The sequence below is a fragment of the Mobula hypostoma genome, chromosome 4 (genome assembly GCF_963921235.1).
Source record: "Mobula hypostoma chromosome 4, sMobHyp1.1, whole genome shotgun sequence".
NCBI classification, from domain to species: Eukaryota; Metazoa; Chordata; class Chondrichthyes; order Myliobatiformes; family Myliobatidae; genus Mobula; species Mobula hypostoma.
Genome location: NC_086100.1, coordinates 24685539 through 24703189, shown reverse-complemented (window position 1 = coordinate 24703189; position 17651 = coordinate 24685539). Strand labels below are relative to the sequence as shown.

Here is a 17651-nt window from a genome sequence, read left to right as displayed (position 1 = left end):
AGGAGACAGAGCCCCAGTCACAGCTCAGCACCACCACCCGGTGGACAAAAGAACTCAAACCTCCAAATATCCTTGCCGACAGAATTAAAAACAGAAAACGTTGCAAACATGTCGAGCTGAATCTGTGGCAACAGAGTTAATGTTTCAGGTTCAACACCTTTCACCAGAACAAGGATTAAGAGGCCAATGCCTTTCAGCCACTGAAAGAAACTACACCCAGTCTTGGATGTGTAATGACACACTAATGAATGCAGAAGTCAAAAGTTTACAGGTAACTGATGCATCTTTCGCCATGCTCCGTCACTGGACCTCATGTGAAGTCCAACAGAAAAGCACAGTCTTGATACTTTTTCTCATGTTCTTAGAGCATAGGAGACCATTTGGCCTATCTATATCAGAACTATCCCATTAATCTTTCACCCATTTCTTTCCCGGTAACCTATTCCCTCACAGGAGCTCATCGATATTCAGGGATTGAAGGGATATGATTCTGTACAGACAGAAGAAACTTGATTTAATTCTGCATCATGTTTGGCATAGGCATCATGGATTGACAGGCCTGTTTCTGTGCTGTACTGCGTTCTATGTTCTAACACATGAATGACGGGAACTTCACAGCAGCCAACCAACCAAACAAGCAGAATGTCCTTTTGGATCGTAAAGGAAACCAGCGCACCTGGGAGCAGGGGAGGGGGGCCACAAGGTAAGAGGGAAGGCTACTAACTCCTGGCAGGTTGGGATCTCTGAAGCAGCACTCTCATTTCAGCCTCTCCAGAAAGTTGACAGGTCTCTCAAAGACACTGAGTTGTAGACGTGCAGGGATAATAAGGAGATAGAGAATGGGGCATCCAGAAATGCTGTGCTGGGAGCTGGCATTGGCCAAATTGTCTGATTAATCTTCTAGGTCATAATTAGCAGGGGAAATTAACATTATTCTGCATGATGGTTTTTGGAATTAAAACCAGGTGACATTGGTTTTAATTCTAAAACCCTGGACGACACTTTGTTTTGTTCCTGCTCCTAGTCCTTCCTCTGCTACTCCTCCTTCACTTCTTTTAAGGACTGAGTGACCGCCTTATCTGTCAGTCCAAAATGAAATACAATGCTGGAAACCCAACTTTATTTATTGGCTCATGTCTCTTCCTTGTTAGCCACACCCTCCCACACTGTGTCAGATTTGAAGGTGAATGACAAATGGGTCAGTAAAATGAGTGAGCCTTGGCTTCCTTCTAATTCATAAAGAGTGACCATCATTGTAACCTGCTGAGGTTGCAGGACAACTCCGCTGAACCTGGGTGGATTACTTCTCTAGCTACGGTTTCTTCTCTCGGTTAATTACCGGGATCTGGGCCGGGATTTGAGGGCCACCACTTACTGCCCTCGAGAAGCCGATGGTGGCAACTCTCAGAGGCTGCCGACCCTGTGGAGAAGGTGGTTCCCGCAGGGCAGCTACAATGGGAATTGCAGGTTGTAGACGCCACAACGACGAGGGAACAGTGATGCAGCACTTTTCAATGTCTGGAGGATAGGAACCTATCACCTGATCATTACAAATTTAGCCATCAGGGTCAGCTTCGGACGGAGTGGCCACTGTAAACTGACCCTTGTGTGCAGATGAGTGGCAGAATCTGAGGGAGCTCATGGGAATTTGGGGAGTTCGTGAGGTTCGTGCCAGACTGGTAGTCAGTACAGATTCAATGGGTAGAAGCACCTATTTTACACCGTGTGACTCTGATTCTAAATCTTTATCTACCAGGGTTAGCTTCATTCTTACTATATTTTGCAATCTTGGATGCTGAACCACAATGCCAAGTTAGGCAAATGTGTAGATGCCACGTAATGGAAAGGCACAGTGATCTGCGGGAAAGTAGAGCCATCAGCCACTGCACATACAAAGGTAAAATAACAGAACACCTGCCAGCATGAAGTGTAACATACTGATGTTATCAAGACTTTGTAAACTAATTAGACAGATGAATGCTGACAGCAGTCTAACCTGCTCAACACATCAGTGTATGCATTGAATGGGGAATCGTTATTTCTGCGTAGTGTAGTTAGCCATCAAATGTCATTGATTTTTTTCTATGTACAAATACTTATACTTTGTACTTTATTGTCGCCAAACAATTGATACTAGAACGTACAATCATCATAGTGATATTTGATTCTGCGCTTCCCGCTCTCTGGATTACAAATGGATAGTAAATATTAAAAATATTAAAAATTTAAATTATAAATCATAAATAGAAAATATAAAAATGGAAAGTAAGGTAGTGCAAAAAAACTGAGATGCAGGTCTGGATATTTGGAAGGTACAGCCCAGATCTGGGTCAGGATCCGTTCAGCAGTCTTATCACAGTTGGAAAGAAGCTGTTCCCAAATCTGGCTGTACGAGTCTTCAAGCTCCTGAGCCTTCTCCCGGAGGGAAGAGGGACGAAAAGTGTTTTGGCTGGGGGGGTTGTGTCCTTGATTATCCTGGCAGCATTGCTCCGACAGCGTGCGGTGTAAAGTGAGTCCATGGATGGAAGATTGGTTTGTGTGATGTGCTGCGCCGTGTTCACGATCTTCTGCAGCTTCTTCCGGTCTTGGACAGGACGACTTCCATACCAGGTTGTGATGCACCCTAGAAGAATGCTCTCTATGGTGCATCTATAAAAATTAGTGAGGGTTTTAGGGGACAGGCCAAATTTCTTTAGTTTTCTCAGGAAGTAAAGGCACTGGTGGGCCTTCTTGGCAGTGGACTCTGCTTGGTTGGACCAAGTCAGGTCACTTGTGATATTTTCCCCGAGGAACTTAAAGCTTTTAACCTGTTCCACTTGTGCACAACCGATGTAAATTGGGTCGTGCGGTCCGCTACTCCTTCTGAATTCAACAACCAATTCCTTCATCTTGCTGACGTTGAGGGATAGGTTATTGTCTTCGCACCATGCCACCAGGTTCTTAATTTCCTCTCTGTACTCATACTCCTCATTACCCAAGATATGGCCTACAATTGTTGTGTCATCAGCAAACTTATATATTGAGCTTGATGGAAATTTGGCTACACAATCATGGATGTACAGTGAGTATAGTAGGGGTCTGAGTACACAGCCTTGTGGGGCACCGGTGCTCAGAATGATTGTAGAGGAGAGTTTGTCCCCTATTTTTACAGCCTGGGTCCTGTCTGTGAGGAAGTTGAAGATCCAGCTGCAGATCTGAGTGCTAAGGCCCAGGTTCCAGAGCTTAGGAATCAGTTTATTTGGAATGATGGTATTAAAGGCAGAGCTGTAGTCAATGAAAAGGAGCCTTACGTATGCGTCTTTATTCTCCAGGTGTTCTAAGGAGGAATGCAAGGCCAGTAACTACAATAGGCTAATCAAATCTTTGATAAAGTAAGGCCTTCTTACAAAACATGCTTAAGCTTTTCAGACGGTGAGGCTGTAACTATGGAAAAAGAAATAGAGTGAGTCCACATAGATGACATCCACTACCCTCCCCTCATCTATATTTTAGCTTATTTCTTTAAAAACAGTTTGTCAAATACGACTTCCCACGTACAAAGCCGAATCAGACTCTCCAACCCAATGCTGGTAGATGCTGTTCTTCAGAATTTCCTCCAGTACCATTTCACACACTGATGTTGGATTGACCAGCTTACAGTTATTACATGTTTTTAAACAATGGAACAACATTAACGACCTCCCAGTCTTCAGGAATTTCACTAGTGGCTAACAATGAAGCATATATCTCCATAAGGACCTCCACCATTTCCTCCTGAGCTTCCTACAAAGTCTAAGAGGCACTGAGTCAAGCCCTGGAGAGTTATCCACCTTAAAGTGCTGTAAGGCTACAAGTACCTCCTCCCTGATTAAACAATTATTCTCCAAGATATCTCCACTTGTTTCCTTTATTTCATCAGTAACCATAACTTTCTCTTCAGTAAACACTGAAAAATATTTATTAAAAAATCCCACCCATTTCCTGGGCTCAAAACACAGGCAGCCCTGCTGATCTCCAAGGGAATTTGCTCTCTCCCTAGCCAACCTTTTACTTTAAATATAGCTATAGAACCTCTTTGGATTTTCCTTAACTTTACTTCCCAGATCCGTCTCATACTCACTTCTTTTTTCTGCAGACTTCCCTTATCTTTTTAGTTTAGTTATCAAGGAATTTGTTTGATCAGTGACCTCCTAAACCTTTCCTACTTTTCCTTGACCAGAACCTCAATGTCTCTTGTCAGCCCAGGTTCCCTAAACCTGCCAGGCTCACCCTTCACTCACAAACAATATGCTGCTCCTGTACTCTCACACTATTAAAAGCCTTCCACTCGCTCCTTTCCCATCAAACAGGCTTGTCTAATCATCTTCTGCTGGATCCTGTCAAATTCTCTCAAAATTAGCCCTACTCCAGTTCAGGACTCTAACTTCTGGACCTGCCCTATCTTTTTTTCCATCACTTTTCTGAAACTAATAGAATTATGGTCATTAGAGTCAAAATGCTCCTTGACTGCCACTTCAGTCACTTGTCCTGTCTCATTTCCTTAGAGGATGCACCCTCCTGAACAGGGCCCTCTATATATTAAGATGTGTTAAAGTGGAAACTTACTTCAAAAGTACACTTTGACAGTGTTTCACTGGTAGTTAACACTGTGAGCCATATGAAGATTAAAGCTGAGTCCGAGAGTTAAGCAATACAAAAGCAAGCCCTTTGGCCCAACTCAACCATGCCTACCAAGGTACCTGCCTGAATGCATCCCACTTTCCGACATTTATCCCTCTTAATATTTCTCATCCATATACCTGTCTAAATGTCTTTTAAATGTTGTTTTTACCATCCTTTTACCACTTCCTTTGGCAATACTTTTCAATTAACTTTCACTCTCTATGTAAAAAACTTGCTTCTCGGGTCCCTTTAAGTCTTTCCCATAAGACCATAAGATATAGGAGCAGAAGTAGGCCATTCAGCCCATCGAGTCTGCTCCACTATTCAATCATGGGCTGATCCAATTCTTCCAGTCATCCCCACTCCCCAGCTTTCACCCCATACCCTTTGATGTCCTGGCTAATCAAGAATCTATCTATCTCTGCCTTAAATACACCCAATGACTTGGCCTCCACAGCTGCTCATGGCAACAAATTCCACAGATTTACCACCCAATGATTAAAGCAATTTCTCTGTACTTCAGTTCTAAAAGGATGTCCTTCAATCCTTAAGTCATGCCCTCTTGTCCTAGAATCCCCTACCATGGGAAATAACTTTGTCATATCTAATCTGTTCAGGCCTTTTAACATTCAGAATGTTTCTATGAGATCCCCCTCATTCTCCTGAACTCCAGGGAATACAGTCCAAGAGCTGTCAGACATTCTTCATATGGTAACCCTTTCATTCCTGGAATCATTCTCATGAATCTTCTCTGAACCCTCTCCAAAGTCAGTATACCCTTTCTAAAATAAGGAGCCCAAAACTGCACACAATACTCCAAGTGTGGTCTCACAAGTGCCTTATACAGCCTCAACATCACATCCCTGCTCTTATAATTCTATACCTCTAGAAATGAATGCCAGCATTACATTCGCCTTCTTCACAACCGACTCAACCTGGAGGTTAACCTTTAGGGTATCCTGCACAAGGACTCCCAAGTCCCTTTGCATCTCTGCATTTTGAATTATCTCCCCATCTAAATAATAGTCTGCCCATTTATTTCTTCCACCAAAGTGCATGACTGTACTCTTTCCAACATTGTATTTCATTTGCCACTTCATTGCCCATTTCCCTGAACTATCTAAGTCTCTCTGCAGGCTCTCTTTTTCCTCAACACTACCCGTTCCTCCACCTATCTTTGCATGATCGGCAAATTTAGCCACAAATCCATGAATACCATAGTCCAAATCATTGACATACATCATAAAAAGCAGCCAGTCTCAACACCGACCCCTGTGGAACTCCACTGGTAACCGACAGCCAGCCAGAATAGGATCCCTTTATTCCCACTCTCTGTTTTCTGCTGACCAGCCAATGCTCCGACCATTCTTGTAACTTTCCTGTAATCCCACGGGCTGTTATCTTGCTAAGCAGCCTCATGTGTGGCACCTTGTCAAAGGCCTTCTGAAAATCCAAGTACACCACATCTACTGCATCTCCTTTGTCTACCCTGCTTGTAATTTCCTTAAAGAATTGCAGTAGGTTTGTCAGGCAGGATTTTCCTTTCAGGAAACCATGCTGGCTTTGGCCTATCTTGTCATGTGCCTCCAGGTACTTCGTAATCTCATCCCTAACAATAGATTCCAACAACTTCCCAACCACTGATGCCAGGCTAACAGGTCTATAAGCTTCCTTTCTGCTACCTCTCAGCCTTCTTAAATAGCGGAGTAACATTTGCAATTTTCCAGTCATCCTGTACAATGCCAGGATCTATTGATTCTTGAAAGATCATCGTTACTGCCTCCACATTCTCTCCAGCTACTCCCTTCAGAACCCAAGGGTGCATTCCATCAGGTCCAGGAGATTTATCCACCCTCAGACCATTAAGCTTCCTGAGCACCTTCTCAGTCGTAATTTTCACTTCACAAACTTCACTTCCCTGACTTTCTTGAATGTCCGGTATACTGCAGAGGTCTTCCACTGTGAAAACTGATGCAAAATACGTCTTCAGTTCCTCTGCCATCTCTGCATCTCTCATTACAATATTTCCAGTGTCATTTTGTATTGGTCCTATATCTACCCTCGACTCTCTTTTACCCTTTATATACTTAAAAATCTTTTTAGTATCTTCTTTGATATTAGTCGCCAGCTTCCTTTCATAATTCATCTTTTCCTTCCTAATGACTTTCTTAGTTTCCTTCTGCAAGTTTTTAAAAGTTCCCCAATCCTCTATCTTCCCACTAGCTCTGGCTTCCTTGTATGCGCTCTCTTTTGTTTTTACTTTGGCTCTGACTTCACTTGTCAGCCAAGGTAGTGTCCTTCTTCCCTTCTTATTTGGAATATATTTTTCGCAGAAACTCCAGCCATTGCTTCTCTGCTGTCCTTTCTGCAAATGTCCCTTTCCGGTCAACTTCAGCCAGTTCCCCTCTCATGCCTTGTAATTTCCTTTGTTCCACTGAAATACCAACACATTGGATTTTATTTTTTCCCTCTCAAATTTCAAAGTGAACTCAATCATATTGTGATCACTGTTCCCTAAGGGTTCCTTAACCTTAAGCTCTCTGATCACCTCTGGATCATTACACAAGACCCAATCCAGCACAGCTGATCCCCTAGTGAGCTCAACAACAAGCTGTTCTAAAAAGCCATCCCTTAGACATTCTACAAATTCTCTCTCTTGAGGTCCAATACTGACCTGGTTCTTCCAATCCACTTTCATGTTAAAATCCCCGACAATCATCATGACATTGACTTTCTAACACGCCTTTTCGATCCCCTGTTGTAATTTGTAATCCACATCCCGTCTGCTGTTTGGAGGCTGTGTACAACTGCCATTAGGGTCCTTTTGCCCTTGCCATTTCTCTCAACCCATACAGACTCTACACCTTCCAATCCTATGTCATCTCTTTCCAATGGTTTAATATTTTTTCTTATACATACAGCCACACCACCCACTTTGCCTACTAACCTATTTTTCCTTGGACGATCAGCTCCCAATGGCAGCCATCCTTTAGCCAAGTTTCAGAGATGGCCACAACGTCATATTTGCCAATCTGTAGCCAAATTTCAAGTTTGTCCATTTTATTCCTTAGGCTGCGTGCATTCAAATACAACACTCTCAGTCCAGTATTTGTTGCTTTCTGTTTTAACTGCACCACGTCTCTATTGCCCTGTAACTCATCCCACTGGCTTTGATTAAGCCTCATCTCCTGCCTGTTCTTTCTATAATCTCTGTTGCACGCCATCTTTAATTTATTTCTATTTTCCCCTTCCTCAGCCCTATCACTCCAGTTCCCATCCCTTTGCCAAATTAGTTTAAACCCTCCCTAACAGCTCTATTAAATGTGTCTGCTAGGATATTGGACCCCTTTGGGTTCAGGTGTAACCTGTCCTTTTTGTACAGGTCATACCTCCCCGGGGAGGCCCCAGTGATCCAGGGATCTGAATCCCTGACCCCTACACCAGTCTCTCAGCCACATATTCCCCTTTCACCTTATACAGACATAGAAACATAGAAGATAGGTGCAGGAGTAGGCCATTCAGCCCTTCGAGCCTGCACCGCCATTCAGTACGATCAGTACATCCCACCCTGCAAAAACTGATTTCAGCGAGGTAGCACCATCAATTTGTGGGAGACTCCCGGAACTTCCGGGAGAGCTGGGATGTCTGCAATAGAGTAGCTCCTTAGCAGATAGCCAGCTAGTTTAAATAACGTTAGCTATGCTAATGAACGGATGACACCTGTTAAGCTCACCTCAACATGTCTTTTACAGTCTTAACCCACCATGGTCAATAGAAAAGTCACTGTTGCAAACAGTGCAGCGAGCAACACTGTCGTTATTTTTGACCCCTATTAGGCAGGGGTACACTTTAGGGTAGTCTGGGGTGACGTACGTTTTATATTTTCTTTTTTTGGAACACTCTCCCATGGAGCGCACTCTCTCTCTCTCTCTGTCACGTTCGCTCTCTTTCTCTCGCGGTCTCTCTCTCTCGCTCTCTCTCTCTCGTGGTCGCTCTCACGCTTGCTGTCTCTAGAGCGCTCTCTCTCGCACTTGCTTTCTCTAGTGCGTTCTCTCGCTCTCTCTCATGGTCTCTCTCACACTCGCTCTCTCACTCTTTCTCACGCTCTCCCTCTCTCTCGTGGTCGCTCTCGCACTCGGTCTCTTGCGCGCTCTCTCGCTTGCTCTTTTTAGCACGCTCTCCTGCTCGCTCGCTCTCTCTCTCTCTCGTGGTCGCTCTCACGCTCGGTCTCTCTCACGCTCTCACTTGCTCTCTCTCTCTAGCTCTCGCTCTCTCTTGCTTGCTCACTCTCAAAAAAATTGATTTCCGGGACATTGTATATAATTTGCAGGCATCAGGGAGCCACTATTAACATGCGGGAGACTCCCAGAACTTCCGGGAGAGGTGGGATGTCTGCCTTATATCTTTCTAACACACTGTCTGGTTCTGGGAAAAACCCTGTGACCATCCACCATACCTACGTTCGTCGTGATTTCATAAACTCTATGAAATTAATCAGTCTTCTTCAGTCCAGAGAAACAGTTGCAGCCTATCCAATTATGACACAAAGCCTGCAGTCCGAGCATCTTTTCTGCACCTTCTCGAGCTTAACCACATCTTTCCTACAGAATGGTGACCAGACCGGCTGGCAACGTTCCAGGTGTGGTCTCACCAACATCCTGTACGTCCGTAGCATTACGTCCCAGCTGTCGTACTCAATGCCCTATCTGACGAAGGTAACCACACCATATGCCTTCCTCAACACTCTGTCTATCTGTGTCACTACTCCCCATAGAAAGCATTCCATTGGGATGCATAACAACTTGATATGACAAGTGCTCAGCATGTGACTGCAAGAAACCGCAGAGAGTTGTGGACACAGATCAGCACAGCCTCCTCTCCATAGACTCTGTCTATACTTCTCGCTGCCTCAGTAAAGCGGCCAACATACTCAGACACCAACTCCCTGGACATTCTCTCTTCTCCCCCGTCTCATTGGGCAGAAGACGCAAAAGCCTGAAAGCATACACCATGAGGCTCAAGGACAGTTTCTACCTCACTGTTGTCAAAATCTTGTAGTTCCTCTTGTACAATAAGATGGACTCTTGATCTCACAATCTATCTCTTGTACTTTACTGTTTACCTGCACTGCACTTTCTCTGTAGCTTTCACAGCATTCTGCATTGATATTGCTTTATCTGGTTCTCCCTCGATGCACCGTGTAATGACTTAATCTGTGTGAACAGTATGCAAGCTTTTCACTGTATCTTGGTACATGTGACAATAAGAAGCCAATACTAACAGGTCCACAATCCCTTATCCGAAATCCTTGGGCCAGTTGCATTTCGGAATTCAGAATTTTTTGGATTTCATCCCCTCCTCCCCCGATACCAAAAACACGTATGCTCAAGTCCCTTATTTAACCTGCCTCAGTGCGGTGGACTTCAAGACCCAGCAGCACACCAAACCTACGCACATCCTCCTGTATACTTTAAATCATCTCTAGATTACTTATAAGACCTAATATAATGTAAATGCTATGTAAATAATTGTTATACTGTATTGTTTAGGGAATAATGACAAGAAGAAATTTTATTTCCAACAAAAACATTCAATAGAACATAAAAATGTACAGCTTCAAACGAACCGAATCAAACACATGATAAATGATTTATCGGAATAAATGTAGAACGTCACCGTCACTATAAAACTTCAGTAACTTGTCTTTCTGTTTATTTAAATCATATACAGTGGTAGTTCTGACACTATTTTCTTCAGTAAGATGCTGCACAGACACACCACGATCAAGCTTCTGTAATAACTCCACTTTCTGCGTTATTGATAATGATAGATGCTTCCTTCTCTTTTTCTCGTTGTTACCCATAGGGGTATCTGCAGCTCTTTTTGACATTTTGACAGTGAAATTAAACACAAAGTCAACAGTGAACACAAAATATCAGCGAACAGCAAATGCACGTGTAACCAGTACGAGCGCTGAGCCACAACTGACGTCTGGTGGCCTCTGCTAGTGCTGCCACGTCACACCTGAGTGACATCAGCTGTTAGCGAAAAAAACTTCGGTTTTCGGAGCTTTTTGGATTTCAGAATTTCAGATAAAGGAATGTGCACCTCTACTATGTACTTGTACCCCTGGGTCTCTCTGTTCCATAACACTCCCCAGCGCCCTGTGATTCTTTGTGCGTGTCCGTCCCTGGTTTAACTTCCCAAAGTCCATCACTTTCCACACCTGACTTAAATATCATCTGCCATTCCTTTGTCCCTGTTTCCAGTTAATCTAGGTCCTTTCATAACATAACACCAGAAATTTTGGTATCATCCACAAACTTGCTAATCATGCCACTTGCGATTCACAATGCTCCTTGAGGACAGTTTCAACCCAAAATGCTGAACGTCCCTTTGCCTCCAGAGATGCTCGAGTTCAAGTTCTAGTTTACTGTCATCTGAATGTACATGGATAAAAGGCATCCGTTAGTCTTGCGAGACCATGGATCTGCGCCTGGAAAGTCTTCACTCTCCAGGGCGCAGGCCTGGGCAAGGTTGTATGGAAGACTGGCAGTTGCCCATGCTGCAAGTCTCCCCTCTCCACGACACCAATGTTGTCCAAGGGAAGGGCATTAGAACCCATACAGCTTGACACCGGTGTCGTCGCAGAGCAATGTGTGATTAAGCGCCTTGCTCAAGGACACAACACGTTCCCTCGGCTGGGGCTCGAACTCACGACCTTCAGGTCGCTAGTCCAATGCCTTAACCACTTGGCCACTTGCCCACACGTATACAACCAAACGAAACAACGATCTTCCAGACCACAGTGCACTCACCCATGCAACATAAAATAAAATATTACTACAAATAAGTTAATGAAATATAATTCAAAATGCAGGAAGTGCACAGCGCAGGTAAACAGTGAACTGCTCGCTGTCCTGGTGACGAGACCTCGGTGGTGGCAGGGTTTTCATTAGCCTCACATCCTGAGGGAAGAAGCTGTTACCCAGTCTGGTGGTCCTAGTCCTGATGCTCCTGTACCTCCTTCATGACGGTCGTGGGTCAAAGAGATCGTTGGATGTGTGGTAGGGATCCTTTAACGATGTTTCAGGCCCTTTGAGAACAATTCTCCAAGGAAATGTCACAAATAGGTGGGAGGGAGACCCCGGGTGATCTTTTTGGTGGTTTCTAATTATCCTCTGTCGATTTTTGTGAGCTGATAGCTTGCAGCTTCTGTACCACCCAGTGATATAGCCGGGCAGGACACTGTTGATGGTGTTCCTGGAGGAAGTGTTAGAATGGGGCCCCGACATGTCTCAAATTCCTAAGAAAATGTATACATTGTACTGCCTTCTTAATTAATGAGGAGGTGTTATGGATCTTTGCTAGATGCTGTTTGACACGCTAAGTTCCAGCATCTTTTTGGTTACATTCCTCTTTTGTTCTATTTATTTTATTTTTTATTGCAATGTACAGTAATTTTTTAAATGTCTTGGACTGTACTGCTGCCACAAAACAATGAGTTTCCCAACATATGTCATACAGTAATAATAAACCTGATTCTGTATTTCAGAATCCCTGTAGTACCTTCACTGACCATAAGATGGCAGCTCTGACCTGAGACTCCAACCCACAGCTGATGGCGCAAAGCTTGCTGGTTTGCATTCACTCTGCGGACAGGTAAAAAAATGAAATTGAAAGAACTGTGTTCCAGTGAGGATTTTACCTTCTTGAGTCCCTCTATTAGAGGGGAAGGAACTGCAATTTAAACGAACAACACACACGGTATTCTGGCTACTGGGGCTCTCAGCAGTTAAACTATTCTGAAAAGAATTGGCATAGCCAACAGTGAGCTTTCAATTACCAGCCTCAATTGCTATAAGATCTAAAATCAGCAGGAATGAATTTGGGAAAAACTTATTTAAAGAAAATAGAATGGTGCTTTGATACGTTACTTAGCCCAAAGTTGTGAACCGTTGTTTACAATTGATCTCAGATCAACAGAGGTAAAAAATCCCTTTGCTCTACCTCACATAAAGACCATTAGACGTAGCAGCAGAATTAGGCCATTCAGCCCATCAAGTCTGCGCCACCATTTCATTGTGGCTGATCCCTGATCCCATTCAACCCCATACACCTGCCCTCTCACCATATCCCTTGGTGGTCCAACCAATCAAGAAGCTATCAACTTCTGCCTTAAATATACCCACGGACTTGGCCTCCACCGCAGTCTGCAGCAGAGCTATTCACAGATCCACTACTCCTTGGCTAAAAAAATTCCTCCTTACTTCTGTTCTGAAAGATTGTCCCTCAATTCTGAGGCCGTGCCTTCTAGTTCTGGATAACCCCTCCAGAGGGAACATCCTCTCCACATCCACCTTACCTAGTCCTTTAAACATTCAATAGGTTTCAATGAGATCCCCCACACATTCTTCTAGATTCCAGTGAGTACAGACCCAAAGCTGCCAAGCGCTCCTCATATGTTAACCACTTCATTCCTGGAATCATCCTCGTGAAACTCCTCTGGCCTCTCTCCAATGACGATACATCCTTTCACAGATAAGGGGCCCAAAACTCCAAGCATGACCTGACTAGTGTCTTATAAAACTTCAGCATCTGGGCTGTATTTCCACACAATGCTGTGCTTGGAGGAGGTGAGCTTGGTCTGATGAAACGCCAGCACTGGTGGATTAGTATTCCCTGCATAGCCTACCTGTGAATGAGCACTGAACAGACAACAGCAACTTCCTCAAAGGCAGAGAGGGAAGGGGAATGATGATCAGACTCTATCAGTTACAACACAGAATACTAAAGGACAGGAAAAGGCACTTCAGTACATAATGCTTTGCCGAACCAATTAAACTTGTAATTAAATGCTTAATTAAAATAATCTATTCTGCCTACACAATGTCCATGTGCCTGCATTCCCTACAACATTCACGTGCCTATCCAGGAGCCTCCTAAACACCTCCATCATATCTGCCGCATCCACAAACACCCTGGCAGTGGATTTCAGGCACCTACCACTCTCCCTGCAAAAAAAATTACACAACACATCTCCTTTGAACATACCCTGCTCTCAGCTTAAAAGCACGCCCCCTTGTCACTGACCCTGCCTGGAAAAATGACTCAAAAGAAGCTCTTCATTTTAAAAACAAGTCACACGGTCGCTTGTCCACTCAACTGAAGTCTGGGAAGTGAGTAGGGAGACAGAGGGTAAACAAATACTTCACGAGGGCAGCAAAGTGACAAACTCAGTCACCAGCCATGCTTGGATCATCCTGGAGCACTTTATTCCTTTTCCCATCCCTTGGTCCTATTGCCAATCCATTAAAAACAGAACACATTTTACTATGAATCCTGCCTGACCTGCCGAATTCCTTCAGACTTATGTTTGTGCTCTCAAAATGTCCAGCATTTGCAGAATCTTTGGTGTCCCTATTTAGATTCAGGTGGAGAATAATTTTGCTGTATGAAGTCTATGGCAGACACTACAACTGTAAACACTATAGATAGGTTCAAGGCAGCGTCAGGTTTCAGACTGGCTTCATTAGACAGATAAGGCTCAATGCAGAGTAACGTGATGGACGTCAGGAGAACCAGTTTAGAAAGGCTGCTCACTGTGAATGGACCTTCTGAAACGTATGGACCTTGGTGTCCAAATCCTTAATAGTGGAACAACAGTCTGAAGAGATGATGAAAAGGGAAGACTAGTTGTTTCAATCCTCACACACTGAGCATAAGATCAAGGAGGAAGTGTTGCACTTTCATTGATCTTGATGTCAGGGCAAGCAGGATGGAGGTGGACACGAGGAAATCTGTAGATGCTGGAAATTCAAGCAACAGACACAAGAAACGCTGGTGGAACGCAGCAGGCCAAGCAGATGCTGCCTGGCCTGCTGCGTTCCACCAGCAATTTTTGTGTGTGTAGAATGGAGGTGGATTGCCTTACAACAGACCCCATCAAAAAAGGAGATTTACTGGAGACAACGAGAAGCTGGAAAATCCGAGGTTGTGCTCCTGGAAAGAAGAACTCTGAACGATGGCTGAACCGGGCAGCTGAAGAAGAAACCAGTCCCCAGATTTGGTGGATCAATGATCAGAGGGAGCAGATTCAGAAAAGACATTCCATATTTCCTTATGATTTGGGAGACCATTCGGTCCATGAAGTCTCACTGTTGGATTGGGGTGCAGATTTATTATTTTTCTTGTAGTTTGAGTTTCCACTGCTTGCTTGGATTCTTATATAATCACCTACATACATGTAATTATTCAGTGAATTTCCAGCAACTACTGTACTGTTACTTCATACTTTTCCAGAAGTTTGTTAGTTCTCAACTAGCAGGTGTCAAGCTACTTTTAATCTGGAGATTTTATAGATTAATTGTTATCACTGAAATTGTGTTTATATCTCATCTGAGTATGAGACAATCACGGCTACCTTTTTCCTTTGTTTCTCAGCTACTCTTTCTCGTTTATTTTCCACTCTTAGAGTACTTAATCAAACAATTATAAGCAATATATTTGTGCCTTATTCTAGACTTCCGAAGCACCCTTGGACTCTAAAGGCGTCAGTATCAAACATCACTAAACAATCCCATTCTACACTAAATTGCTCCCTATTCCCACATTCCCATCAATTCTCATCAGATTGTATCACTCTACACAATGAAGGCACGTTGCAGCAGCCAATTAACCTGCTAAGCTTTACGGGGTGGCAGAAAGCTAGAGCAGCTGGGAGAAACACACATGCGGTCAACCAGAGAACATGCAAATTCCACACAGACTATGTCTGAGGCCAAGGAGAAGCCTGGGACAAAGGAGGTGTGAGACATCAACACCGCCAACCATGCTACCAAATTAGGTGGGTGAGAATCAATTTAGAAGGGTGGGGGGGTGGGGTAGGAGAAACCTCTTCACTCAGAGCCTGAATCAGTAGAGCCAGATGGTCCTAGAAATGAAATTTCAGAAGAAGGTTGAAAGATTCTGCAGGAATAGATGAACAGACGGGAGGGTCTGAACAAAGCACAGATGAGCTTCAAAGAGCTGAAAAGTCAAGATTGAAGTTACTTGATGGAAGGATCTCAGACGAGGAGAGGAATATATATATATATATGTATACACACACACACACACACACATACTGGGTGATTTGTCAATATCTTTTTCTCATGGTAGGAGTTCAAAAACAAGAATGCATGGATCTAAGGTGAGAGGAAGGTGCTTTAAAGGGGACCTGAGAGGCCTATCACATAACAAAAATGCTGGAGGAACTCAGCAGGCCCAGCAGCATCCATGGAAAGGAGTAACCAGTTGACATCTTGGGCCGAGACCCTTCACCAGGACAGTTCTGGTGAAGGGTCTTGGTCCAAAATGTTGACTGGTTACTCTTTTTCATGGATGCTGCCTGGCCTGGAGTTCCTCCAGCATTTTGTGTGTGTGCATGTTGCTTCAGATTTCCAGAATTTGCAGACTGTCTCATGTTTCTGAGAGAGAGTTTGTCTCCCCCATCCCTCCACAGAGAGCGGTTAATATCTGGAACTTGCTGCCAGAGGTGGTGCTGGAATCAATTACTAACCATAAAGACACACAGGCAGGCACTGAAATTGGCAAGGCATAGAAAAATCTGATCCTAATATTGGCAAATGGGATTAGTGTACAGGGGCAAAAAGGTTGACAGGGATGTGATGGGCTGAAGGGCCTGTTTCTGAGCTGAAAAACTCTATGATCCTAGGTGGGTTTGAGGCTCCCAAATTCTGCTTGGATCAGTTGCTAATTCAGACCAAAACAGGCTCTGCTTGAGCTACAGCTTCTCAGAACCTGCATTGTCCAGTCAGCATCATCGCATTTCCCAGAGTGAAGGGATAGTTGGCTATTCAGCCTGTCTACTTTGCAGTTGCTGCTGGTAGAGAAATCTGCTCAGTCCCATTCTGCTGCTCTTTCCCAGTGCCCTGTAAGTTCTTGTTCTAATTCCTTGCTGAAAGCCTTGGTTTAACTCCGTCTCTATCACATCTACAGTCAGTTCCAAATTATCGCTACACTCCACAAGGAATAGTTTCTCCTCCTGCCCTTCCCTTTTGCAGATTCAGCCATCACATTGGCAACGCCACCAAAGACAGTGGCAGCAAATTTCTACAGATGTACTGTGGAGAGCACTCTGACTGGTTGCATCACTGTCTGGTATGGAGGGGCCACTGCACAGGATTGGAAAAGGCCGCAGAGAGCAGACATCCCACCCTACAGAAACTCATTTCAGGGAGGTAGCACCCCCACCACCCCCCCACGCAACACCATATCCCCCCCCCCCCCCGCTCATCGACCTCCGAGGGTGTATGTAATACTTTGTTTAATGATTTTGTCTAATCTGTAAACCAAGTTGGGTATATGCAGCAAATGTGACATTAAAACATGTGCTTATATTACATTATATTATATTATATTATATTATCATGTTTATTCTATTACAACTTTAGGCAAGTCTACAGGGAGTTTGGCCTCATCACGTAGGACATCAATAGCGTAGCTCCTTAGCAGCCAGCCAGCTAGTTTAAATAACGTTAGCTGTGCTGTAATGACACCTGTTAAAAACACCTCAACATGTCTTTTACATTTTAACCCACCATGGGCAATAGAAAAGTCACTGTTGCAAACAGTGCAGCGAGCAACACTGTCATTATTTTTGAGGTCGACTGTAAAGCCCGCCCACAGGGAAAACTGATAGGTCTACTTAGCAGGGGACCCCAACATTTTTTGCACCGGAGACCGGTTTAATATTGACAATATTCTTGCGGACCGGCCGACCGTGGGGGGGGGGGGGGGAAGGGACCGTGGGGGTGGGGCGTGTTAATCACGACTGGAATATAGGTGATAAGTCAATAGCATCATAACATTTTAAGTAACGTTTGGATATTAAACACACAGCACATATTTTCCCTGTATGAACATATAAAATCATTGCAACACATCAATATTGCTGAATCAGTGCGAGCCCTGGGCTTGTTTTCCTGCAACAGGACGGTCCCATCGAG

The 17651-nt window shown here is 44.1% G+C and overlaps 1 protein-coding gene and 1 long non-coding RNA gene across 2 annotated transcripts in view; one reads left to right on the top strand and one right to left on the bottom strand.

Moving 5' to 3' along the window:
* LOC134345172 (sodium/hydrogen exchanger 9-like) overlaps positions 1 to 17651 on the bottom strand; it is a 585864-nt gene that overhangs the window by 432578 nt on the left and 135635 nt on the right. The window lies entirely within an intron of this gene.
* LOC134344742 (uncharacterized) overlaps positions 1 to 17651 on the top strand; it is a 39028-nt gene that overhangs the window by 2313 nt on the left and 19064 nt on the right. Inside the window, exon 2 of the long non-coding RNA XR_010017510.1 lies at positions 12197 to 12303. This is a non-coding gene — a long non-coding RNA (uncharacterized LOC134344742). The remainder of the gene's footprint in view (positions 1 to 12196; positions 12304 to 17651) is intronic.